The following is an 11,899-nucleotide window of genomic DNA, read 5'->3' on the forward strand; positions in this document are numbered from 1 at the left end:
GAAAAACCTACTTAAAATTAAATTAAAAAGAGCTAGCTACGAAATATTTAAAAATGGCCCTTGATTATCCTGCAAAGAACGAAGATGATCGAGATGCTAAACAGGAAGCGCAGAAGTTGTTAAAGAAATTTTAACAAACTGGACAGAAGTTATAACCTATTATATGATAAATTGGAATTGAAGGGATAGAAAGGATAAAGAAAAATTTAGAATCTATCTTTTAAGTAGAAGTATAAAGTTTATTTACTATAATGTACAATACAACTTATGTGTGATGAGCCTGTTATAGACAACATCTATTTACAGTTCCCAAGTAAAGTAAGTAGTAGTTCCCATATGAAGTAGTCCCCAAGTCTAATTAGTTTAGCGATCAGGAAAGTATTCTTCTTCTTCTTCTTCTTCTTCTTCTTCTTGTTCATCTTCATTCGTATTCCTGCGACGCCCCAGAATTGCTTCTGCTTGCAACCTGGTGAGCAACTGGAGATATGGACGTGCTGCTGGGCTGCCTGATCTTCGTCCCGTCCTTCCCGTCAGATGGTATAAAAGGTAGCGATGCAGACCAAATTCCGAGATGAATTCACCACATGGGCAAATAAAGCTCACCATAACGTAATTCGGTGGTAAACTGTCTGGAGATTGTGTTCTGATGTGCAAGCTATTGTAACCAAGCGGGCACTCTCCCATCGTTTTGTTACAAGGCACGATCTGGAAAAATAAAATTAAGATAGGTAAATGAAAAATAAATAAATAATAAATAAGGAAATAAAATAAATAATTTCAAACAAATTGTTTGAAAAATCAGTGGAAGAAACGATTTGAAGGAAATAAAATACTTACTGCTCCAAGTGTGGTGAAGATGTATAAGGACGCTTTCAATCGCGAAGCGCTTCCAAACACCAAGAACTTTCGAACGTCGAGAATTTTCAAACGTCAAGAACTTCGAAGCGTCCAGAACTTTCAAACGTTCTGTTCGATAGTCGAATTGGGAATGTGATCTCCGAGCTAGTTGTCGGGCTTATATAGACGCCATTTCGCTTCATGTTTGCCACCATTGCCTGGGTTAAGTCTCTTAAGGGGGCCCCCTTATTAACAGGCTGGTAAAGCCTAAGCAGTTGTTCATTTGTTTGGTGTATGAAACACGGTTTAAAGGACAGACGTATTGTGCAGCAGGTATGCGAAACCTTCTTAATTACGAAAAGTCCGAGAATGCTTCTGAGAATATACAATGACAACAGAGTTGGGGGAAAGTGCGATTCTTATTTATTTTTGCCCCTTTAATGAGGGTCATAACACCGGTCCGCACCTTTGTTAGACGGATCGCCCGTCCCGTTGACCGTGGCTACGTTGGGCGGCAGGCTGTCGCCCCGAGCCAAAGTTCACCGTCATGAATCCCGAACAGTTACCATCTGCTTGGATAACTGCGATTGTTTCATTACGGCTATAGTAGACTCTAGATTACAATGTTAGGAGGTTCGGAGGGGCCCCGGCGTCCTTTCGTCTCCGACATATTGAAACATTGAACGATACATCTACCATCGCCTTATTATTTCTTATGCATTAATTACACAATCGTCGTATTAAGTATATAGTAAGTACAGCAGAGAAATATTTGATCGATATAGTTGTCGGTCGCTTGAGCTATTCCGATGATTATATTGTAAATATCGTTGGCTTTGAATATATTTTATCATCAAGGGACAGCTTCTTATTGTTGGTATTTGGCGGAGGGTTACGATGACGAGTGGTAAACTCCTTCTAGGTAGGTTCAGGGAGAGGACAAGAGGTAGCTATATAATTCAAAAGCATTAATAGTTCCCGTTTTCCTTCTGCTTGAAAGAATGATTTATTGTCATTAGCCGATTTTGCGAAAATTTGTTGAAAAATTTGCGGCTAATTTTCCCTTCAAAGTGTTCCAAAAAAGTGAAAAATTGAAATTTCGAAAAACCCTCCCAGCGTTACCTGGGGAAAACTGTTACCTAACGAATGAACTTTGAGTTTTTGATTTCAGATGATGCAGCACCAAGTTATGAGCAATTCTACTTTTTTCCGAGACACGTCCGAATAATTACTGCCATTGCCGTATTTTTTAATATTTCTCCGTGAAAATTTTATACAATATTCTTCGAATGTCATACTTTAATGTACTATTGGTTTTAATAAAGAGTATCTACAGCCAATCTACCTAAAAAGTTTTGATAAATTCCCATATATCGCGTTATTTCTGTTCGTACTATACCAGGATGGACGGCATTCACTGTAACACCAGTTCCTATATGACATAAAAAATAATGCTTTATCGATTGTATTATTTATTCAAAAATAAATTTTATTTTCTGTTAAAATGACAAAACCTTTCAATTTATTTGCCAATTCCTTTGTAAATAAAATATTAGCTAATTTGCTCTGTGCATATGCTTCGCCAGGCTCATAGGTTTTCTCATTATTCAAATCGTCGAATTTAATTTTGCCACGCTTGTGTGCACTACTTGAAACATTTACAATCCTTGATGGTGCAGAATCTTTTAAAGTGTCTAACAATAAATTTGTTAGTAATAAGTGTCCTATATGATTCACACCAAATTGCAATTCAATTCCTTCTTGGGTATACATCTTAGGACATCTTATTACTCCTGCATTATTTATAAGAATGTGAAGCTTTCTTTTCTTGTGTTCTACAATGGAAACAGATAATACAAATTATGCTATAGATCTATTGATTTAGATATAATAAGTTCAGGAAGAATTTCTTCCCAATTTAGTATTCAAAAATAGATGAACACTTTATACATATAACAAAGCTATGTTATTTCATTTCATTTCATACTCTAACATAGGATATGGTATATATCTTTCTTAAATTGCTCTGCAAAATCCCTAATACTTTTTTGAGATGCTAGATCACATGGTCTACAATAAACATATTTATTGCTACTTTCTACTACTATGTCACGGCGTGTCTAAAAAAATGATCATTAATTTTATAAGGTTTTGAAACAGCCGCAAACATTTTTCTAAATAAATAAAACTGCACCAATAATTAACGGCAATTTTTTAGAAATAATCAATAGCATTAATTATCAATAATTTAGTAAAACATTGTACGATTTGTTTTTTCCTTCAAGTAATATACAATGTAAACGGCATAACTGAATTTGTAACAATTCAATCATGAAACAAATATACAATAGATTTTGATAATATTGATTAAAATGCAATAGTCCATTTCTATATATTATAATTTTTCTTAGTTTATTGTCATTGTTAATTTATATTATTTTAATCATAATTAATCATAATTCATCATAATTAATTCGGATTCTGTTTCGAATACATGTCAAGTCATGGATATGGATGATTCAAAATAAAGAGCGAAATTTAATACTCAGAAACGTGTAATGTATTTATCGCAAATATAAAATTCTATACTTTATATTTTATATAATTGATCGTATTTGATCGTATCAGACAGTAACAGAAAATAGATGAAGACACACACACACGCGCGCACACAACATCTTTACGATAAATCGAATTGAAAATATCGAGTTTTCAGTATCGAATCTGTCAATGCTGTTAATGTTTGCGTACTTTATTCGATTCTCATCTGACGTGGAATTTTCTAATTTTGCTGTCAGAATTACATCTGTCATAATTAATCAAATCTGAACACGTTGTATATTGTACAAATTTTTTATTTTTTTTCTGTAAATACTATAATTTAATATGTCGTTACGGAGAGCGTTATTCGTTATCAGAGATATAAAAGTATTACAAAGAACGCTTATTCATAGAAGATTTCAATTCACACATTTCAAAGGTTTGGAATTATATCTAAGCACGATTTTATTTTTTATTACTTTTCTATTATTGCATAAGATTTTTAAACTTCGTTGCAACCAGAGAAATTTTCTAATTTTAGTCGATATTAGCTTTAACTTGATAATCTGACCGCTTGCAAATTGTAAGTGCAATGTTAATATTAATGATCTGAGGTGGTATGGTGATAGGTGCGTAAGGAACTACTCTTGGTGTTTTTAACGAACAATAGTTTAATTAGAACTAATCAACAATCAGAGTTAACAATTAACAACTAACAATTACACTTAACAGACAATAGGTAACAACTAACAAATAACGATAGACACCGAGAGATCATTCGACGCGTTGCTATGCAAATAGTACCGAGGAGTTACACATTTAATGGCGCAAGACAGACTGACTCTGCTTTTGTTTCGGATCGCGCAGATTCTTCCCTTCGTAGCCCATCGATATCCCCCACTAGCGTGCATTCATTAGATGTGCCGCCAGTGCTGGCACGTGTATGCTCTTCCGAGAATTCGGCGGAAAGAGTGTGAAGATATCGATGGTACATTGGGCACGTCGGTGTTGCGCTTTGGCGGCGTCGCGCTTTGCATCCGGAGCCGTTGAAAAGTTCCGTGGCCCGTGCCGCCACAGTACCCCCTTACCAGTGATAACGCTATATAAATGAAAAATGTATAAATGTTACAGGCAAGGGTGCACGTTCGCCGGCTCCTAACGCCTATCCGAGACCCGCCTGAAACCAATCAGGAAATCGAACTCTCCTGCCCGCGCGTGTGGTGTGATGAACTCTTGAGTCCCCTTCGCTTTGTTCGTTTCGGGCACCGGGCGGTATTGTTACATTGCGCTTTTCCGTGCTATGGTGTTCAATATTATCGTTAAATAGAAATGCGGGTTTCAATCGGTCTATGGACACTATTACGTTTTTATTATTTATTTTAATAGTGAAGGTCTTTTTTCCTCGCTCTATAACCTGATACGGCCCGTCGTAGGGTGGTTGTAAGGGGTCTCCGATGGCGTCGCGACGCAGAAATACATAAGGCGATGTTTCGAGGTCGCGGAACACGAAGGTTCTCTTTTCGCCGTGTCGCGTAATTGGATGAGGCCTGATTTTTCCTATTCGGTCTTTTAGGCGACTTGCGAATTCCGAATTGGCCTGTTGTTTAGTCGGTATAAAAATTCTGCCGGCAATCGTATGCCGGTGCCATAAACCATTTCGGCTGCCGTCGCGTTTAGGTCCTCTTTAATAGCAGTTCGTATGCCTAATAGATCTATCGGCAAGATATCCACCCAGTTGCTCGTATCGTGGCATTTGATTGCTGCTTTTAGTTGTCGGTGCAGGCGCTCTACCATCCCGTTGGACGCGGGGTGATAGGCTGTCGTGCGCAAATGTCTGATGCCGAGCAACCGGCATAGTTCGTTAAATAGGTTCGACTCGAACTGGCGTCCTTGATCGGTCGTTATTTTTAAAGGCACGCCGAAACGAGATATCCACGTGGAAAGGAGAGCCGAAGCGACGGTTGCCGCCTCCATGTCGGCGATGGGAATGGCTTCGGGCCAACGCGAAAAACGGTCGATACACGTTAGACAATATCGGTAGCCTTTTGAATATGGCATCGCGATAATGTCTATGTGTAAGTGTTCGAAACGGCCCGCTAACTCTCCGAATGTTCCGACGGGTGAGGATACGTGCCTGGTGACTTTACATTGTTGACACGGAATACATTGTCGTGTCCAATTTCGGGAGTGCTTGTTTATGGGCGGCCAGACGAAACGCGTCGTCACCAGGTTTTGAGTGGCACGTATCCCTGGTTGGGAAAGTCCATGGAGCGAATTAAATACGTCGCGCCGCAAGGATTTCGTTACGTACGGTCGTACAAAGTCACCCGATACGTCGCAATATATTTCTACGTCGTGATCGGGGAAACGTATTTTCTTTAACCGTAGCGCGGATGTACCGGAGTTGACGATGTTGCTTAGTTCTTTGTCGGCTTCTTGCGCGGCGGCGAGAGCTCGATGGTCCACAGACTTTCCTATCGCTTCGATGCGTGACAGAGCGTCGGCAACATTATTGTCTAACCCCTTGATATATCTTATGTCGGTAGTGAATTGTCCGATGTAATCTAGTTGCCGGAATTGTCGCGGCGAACACTTATCAGGATCTTGGTTGAACGCATATGTAAGGGGTTTATGATCGGTGTAAATTATAAAATTTCTCCCTTCAATGGCGTGTCGAAATCGCTTTACCGCAGTGTACATAGCGAGTAATTCGCGGTCGTACGCGCTGTACTTTCGCTGCGCGGAGTTCAACGGTTTGGTAAGGAAACCTAACGGCTGCCAAGAGTCGTTGACGCGTTGCTGGAGGACCGCTCCTATTTCATAGTCGGATGCGTCTACCGCGAGGCTAACAGGTGCGCCAGGTATCGGATGCGCTAACATCGTGGCGTTAGCGAGGGCGCGTTTCGACTCGCGGAAGCTGGCTTCGGATTGCTCTGTCCATTTGATGGGCGCGTTGCCCTTTTTTCCTCCTTTTAATAGGTCGTTTAGGGGTTGAAAAATTTTTGCGGCCCCCGGTATGAAACGTCGGTAGAAATTAATCATACCGAGGTACCTGCGTAGTGATTTAACGGTCCCGGGGAGCGGTACTTCTACAATAGCGTCAACGCGTTCGGCTAGCGGCTTTATCCCGTCGGCGTTTACGGTGTGTCCCAAGAATGTGATTTCGTTCACACCGAATTCGCACTTTACTGGGTTGATGACTACGCCATACTCGTTTAAGCGTTCAAACAAAATCCGAAGGTGTTCGCGATGTTGTTCTTCGGTTTCGGATGCGATTAAGAAATCGTCTATGTAAGCGAACACGAAGTCCAGACCACGGGTAATTTCGTCAACGAATCTTTGACACGTTTGCGCGGCGTTTCGAAGCCCAAACATCATGTTGGTTGCTTCGAAAAGTCCGAAAGGTGTCGTGATCGCGGTTTTCTTAACGTCTTCTGGCGCGATCGGGATTTGGTGGTAAGCGCGGACAAGGTCGATTTTTAAGTAGACACGCTTACCGTACAGATGTTGCGCGGAATCTTCGATATGTGGTGGGGAGTACCTGTCGGGTATGGTGCGAGCGTTCAACGCACGATAGTCGCCGCATGGTCGTAGACTTCCGTCCTTCTTTGGGACGACATGCAGGGGTGATGCCCATGGACTCTTCGATGGCCGCATCACTCCTTGCTCGATCATTGTTGCGAAATCCGCCTTGACTTGCTTGAGACGATCCGGTGCGAGACGTCGAGGTTTACTGTAGACGGGTGGCCCGGGTGTGGTTTCAATATGGTGTACCACACTGTGTCGGATTTTCTCTCGTCCGAAGGCCGGTGGACGAGTTAGATCCGGAAACTCCGCCAATAGTCGATGGTAGACCGATTCGCCGATTACGGTTTTGATGGATATTTCTTCCGTCGTGGCAGCGTATCCCCTTGTTGATAATTGGGTTGTCGTGTCGAGGAGTTGTTTGTTTCGCGGGTCCACGAGCAACCCATAATGGCTTAAAAAATCTACGCCTATGATAGGCGTTTGAACGTCAGCAATTACGAAGTTCCACTCGAAGGCTCGTCTTAGGGACAGGTTAAGGCCAATCGTAGTGGTACCATACGTTGCGATGCGCGTCCCCAGTTGGCCGCGAATAGTTCGTACGCGTTTTTCTTGACGTGCCTATGGATTTTACTGCGGGGGTATACGCTGATGTCGGCGCCGGTGTCTACAAGGAAAGAGATCTTCGTTCCCTTGTCCGTAACGAAGATGCGGCGGGAACTCAGGCCGTCGTCTTCTGCCGCGTCTACGGACGGCTGGTCTCGTTTCCCGACTTCCACGTGCATGGGAAACGACAGCTCCTCGCGCGTTCTCCGAACTTTGCATGATAGAAACACAGACCGTCTTGCCGTGGCCGATCTCGCGAGCGCGAACGTCGGTGGTATCGCGAACGCGAGCGTGATCGTGATCGTGGTCGACGATGATTAATCATGCTCAACGCGTTCATCTGTGCCTGCAACTGTGATATTTGCTCGCTCAACACGTTGATTGCGGCGGCCATTGGTTCGTATACTCCAGCGTTTTGCGCTGGTGGGTCCATTACTGCCGTTACCCGGGCGGTGCGCTGAAAATCCTCCGTGAATTCTTCAGCGATCAGGTCCGCCTGCCGCAATAACCTTTCTGGGTCCGAATCGTCGACTGCCGCGAGGACACGCCTGATGCGGGCGGGTAATCGGTTCCTCCACAGCGTGAGGGTAAAATCATCGGGCGTGGCGGGGCTGGAGAGTTTTTTTAAGTGTTGGTAAAACTGGGATGGCTTTCTATCTCCCATCTCCTCGCTTTCCACCAACTTCTTTATCCGAGTCGCGTCCGTATCGGATAATTTGCGAATGAGCGCATGTTTTAATTTCTCGTAGCGTCCGATGTCCGGAGGGTTCGTCATTAGGTCTTCGACGTCCTGGAGCTGTTGATCGTTGAGACATTTTGCCAGCGTCACGTACTTAATGGTGTCTTCCGTAATTCGCGCTGCCTCGAATTATCTCTCCAGAAGGGCAAACCATGCCGCCGTGTTCGTGGGTAGCAGTGGAGACATGCTGATCACCTGGCTGGCTATGGTTCCCTGTGTATTACTTTCCATCGTCGCGGTGCACTCAAAATCGGTGGTTAAAAACGATAGCACTATCACGGTCACCTCTTTCACTAAATATCACGTTAAATCACGTCGGGGTCACCAGTTTGAGGTGGTATGGTGATGGGTGCGTAAGGAACTACTCTTGGTGTTTTTAACGAACAATAGTTTAATTAGAACTAATCAACAATCAGAGTTAACAATTAACAACTAACAATTACACTTAACAGACAATAGGTAACAACTAACAAATAACGATAGACACCGAGAGATCATTCGACGCGTTGCTATGCAAATAGTACCGAGGAGTTACACATTTAATGGCGCAAGACAGACTGACTCTGCTTTTGTTTCGGATCGCGCAGATTCTTCCCTTCGTAGCCCATCGATATCCCCCACTAGCGTGCATTCATTAGATGTGCCGCCAGTGCTGGCACGTGTATGCTCTTCCGAGAATTCGGCGGAAAGAGTGTGAAGATACCGATGGTACATTGGGCACGTCGGTGTTGCGCTTTGGCGGCGTCGCGCTTTGCATCCGGAGCCGTTGAAAAGTTCCGTGGCCCGTGCCGCCACAGATCTATAAATTTTAATATATTATACAAAATTATTCAATTAGTTTTCATTATTAGAGCAGCAATCAGTACATGTTAACAACAAAATTATGTACCATATCGTCGTTCACTGCTATGGGTATTTGGGGTCTTACAAAAAAGAGAGGTGACAACGAAGCAATCATAACTACAAAAGAAGTTCTAATAGCAAAAGCCGATGCATTATACGAGCAAGAACAATACCAGGAAATACATGACCTTCTAATAAATTATAAAGTAATGACATTATGTATATCACTTATAAATGTAGATAATAAAATTGAATATTTTTATAGGATAGCGGTGATATTGAAATTATATGGCGTTTGTGTAGAGCAATGTATAAATTGTCTAAAATTGTGAGTGAAGTGGATGGAAAGAAATTAATTTTCGAAGCTTATGATTTAATACTTGAAGCACTTGAGATAAAAGAGGATAATTGGGCTGCACACAAATGAGCATCGATTCTCCTTAATTCTAAGACTCTTTATGAAGGAGTAAAAGCACAAATAAAAGAGTCATATAATATTAAGAAACATATGCTGGTATATTTCATGATAATATATTAATATATATATATATATATATATATGTCGGAGATGAAAGAACACCGGAGCCTTTGGAATTTTGGATAATCCCGCAACATTGTAACCTAGAGTCTACTATAGCTGTAATTGAACAATTGTAGTTATTCAACCCGATTGTAATTATTCGAGAATTGTGATAATGAGCTTGGGCTCGAGGCGACAGTCAGTCGCCGAACGTAGCCGCGGTCACGGGATGAACGCTTTGCCTAACAAAGGTATGGAGTAATTCTATAGCTCTCCTTAAAAGAAATATTTGTGGCGACACGCGACAGTAAACATTCCAACGGTTTCTGTCCCGTGGCTCGCCACGTGCAGACCCTATTCTTCGAGTAAGATGATTGCCAGATGTCGATGCGTCTCCGCAGTACATGTTCGGCTAGCCCGAGGGCCCGTTATAAATCTTAAGGTTTAGTTAACTAAAGTCCTTCAAACGGACAAACGGTCTTTGTCCCAACTACGGGAAGATAGGGGAGACATATTTTTCAACGAGCGGCGTCTCCCACTAACAACTTTCCCTCGAGGGCGGCTAGCATCCTTTTCTAACCACCGATATGGAGATTGACCAATTAGCAGCAACGTCAATTTCCCTTACTTTCTGAACGAAGGCTTTTCTCGACGAATCCGATGATCTCGTATCCTTAGACACCCGTTATAGTTTTCCTGTGTGGCATCATCGGGACGGAAAAGGCATTCTCGCTCGCGATCTCATCGATCAAAGAGTAACGCTTTCGCGATCAGTGATTATTCTCAGACTTGGACTTTGTGAGTACGTTCTGTTGTCATCCCGTTGGCCGCGGATTCGTTATTTAGCCCGAGAGCATCGTCACTAGTGTCGCGAGTGCCGAACCGCCGTGATCAATTCTTAAGACTGTAATAATTCTATCATTGTAATAAACTACGCCTGTGTGTACCATATCAATGGCTAATCCTCGAGAAGATTCATTTGACGCCCACAACCCCATTTCCAGTGATGATCCGACATATATATATATACTTATAAATATTTCATTCCCTGACACAATGTCAAGCAATTGTATCGAATATGTTTAATGTCGCAGAGAGCAATGGAACTAAATCCAAAAGAACCAACACTTATGTACGTGCTTGGTACTTGGTGCTATCAAGTTTCTGATTTAACATGGTATCAAAGAAAAATTGCATCTGTAATATTTGGAGAACCGCCATCTTCATCATTCGAGGAAGCTCTAAAATATTTTGAATCTGCAGAGGAAATTGATCCCAATTTCTATAGTCAAAATTTATTAATGTTGGGAAAAACCTACTTAAAATTAAATTAAAAAGAGCTAGCTACGAAATATTTAAAAATGGCCCTTGATTATCCTGCAAAGAACGAAGATGATCGAGATGCTAAACAGGAAGCGCAGAAGTTGTTAAAGAAATTTTAACAAACTGGACAGAAGTTATAACCTATTATATGATAAATTGGAATTGAAGGGATAGAAGGGATAAAGAAAAATTTAGAATCTATCTTTTAAGTAGAAGTATAAAGTTTATTTACTATAATGTACAATACAACTTATGTGTGATGAGCCTGTTATAGACAACATCTATTTACAGTTCCCAAGTAAAGTAAGTAGTAGTTCCCATATGAAGTAGTCCCCAAGTCTAATTAGTTTAGCGATCAGGAGAGTATTCTTCTTCTTCTTCTTCTTCTTCTTCTTCTTGTTCATCTTCATTCGTATTCCTGCGACGCCCCAGAATTGCTTCTGCTTGCAACCTGGTGAGCAACTGGAGATATGGACGTGCTGCTGGGCTGCCTGATCTTCGTCCCGTCCTTCCCGTCAGATGGTATAAAAGGTAGCGATGCAGGCCAAATTCCGAGATGAATTCACCACATGGGCAAATAAAGCTCACCATAACGTAATTCGGTGGTAAACTGTCTGGAGATTGTGTTCTGATGTGCAAGCTATTGTAACCAAGCGGGCACTCTCCCATCGTTTTGTTACAAGGCACGATCTGGAAAAATAAAATTAAGATAGGTAAATGAAAAATAAATAAATAATAAATAAGGAAATAAAATAAATAATTTCAAACACATTGTTTGAAAAATCAGTGGAAGAAACGATTTGAAGGAAATAAAATACTTACTGCTCCAAGTGTGGTGAAGATGTATAAGGACGCTTTCAATCGCGAAGCGCTTCCAAACGTGAAGAACTTTCGAACTCGAAGTACTTCCAAATGCGAAGAAGAATCTGGAAAAATAAAATTAAGATATATAAATAAAAAATAAA

At 41.5% G+C, this 11,899-nt stretch overlaps 1 pseudogene; it reads left to right on the forward strand.

Moving 5' to 3' along the window:
- Window positions 1-3,868: 3,868 nt before the first annotated feature.
- Window positions 3,869-11,180, forward strand: LOC117241466 (annotated as a pseudogene).
- Window positions 11,181-11,899: the final 719 nt, after the last annotated feature.

Source organism: Bombus vosnesenskii, unplaced genomic scaffold, assembly GCF_011952255.1.
Source record: "Bombus vosnesenskii isolate JDL3184/JDL3185 unplaced genomic scaffold, Bvos_JDL3184-5_v1.1 scf7180000015952, whole genome shotgun sequence".
NCBI classification, from domain to species: domain Eukaryota; kingdom Metazoa; phylum Arthropoda; class Insecta; order Hymenoptera; family Apidae; genus Bombus; species Bombus vosnesenskii.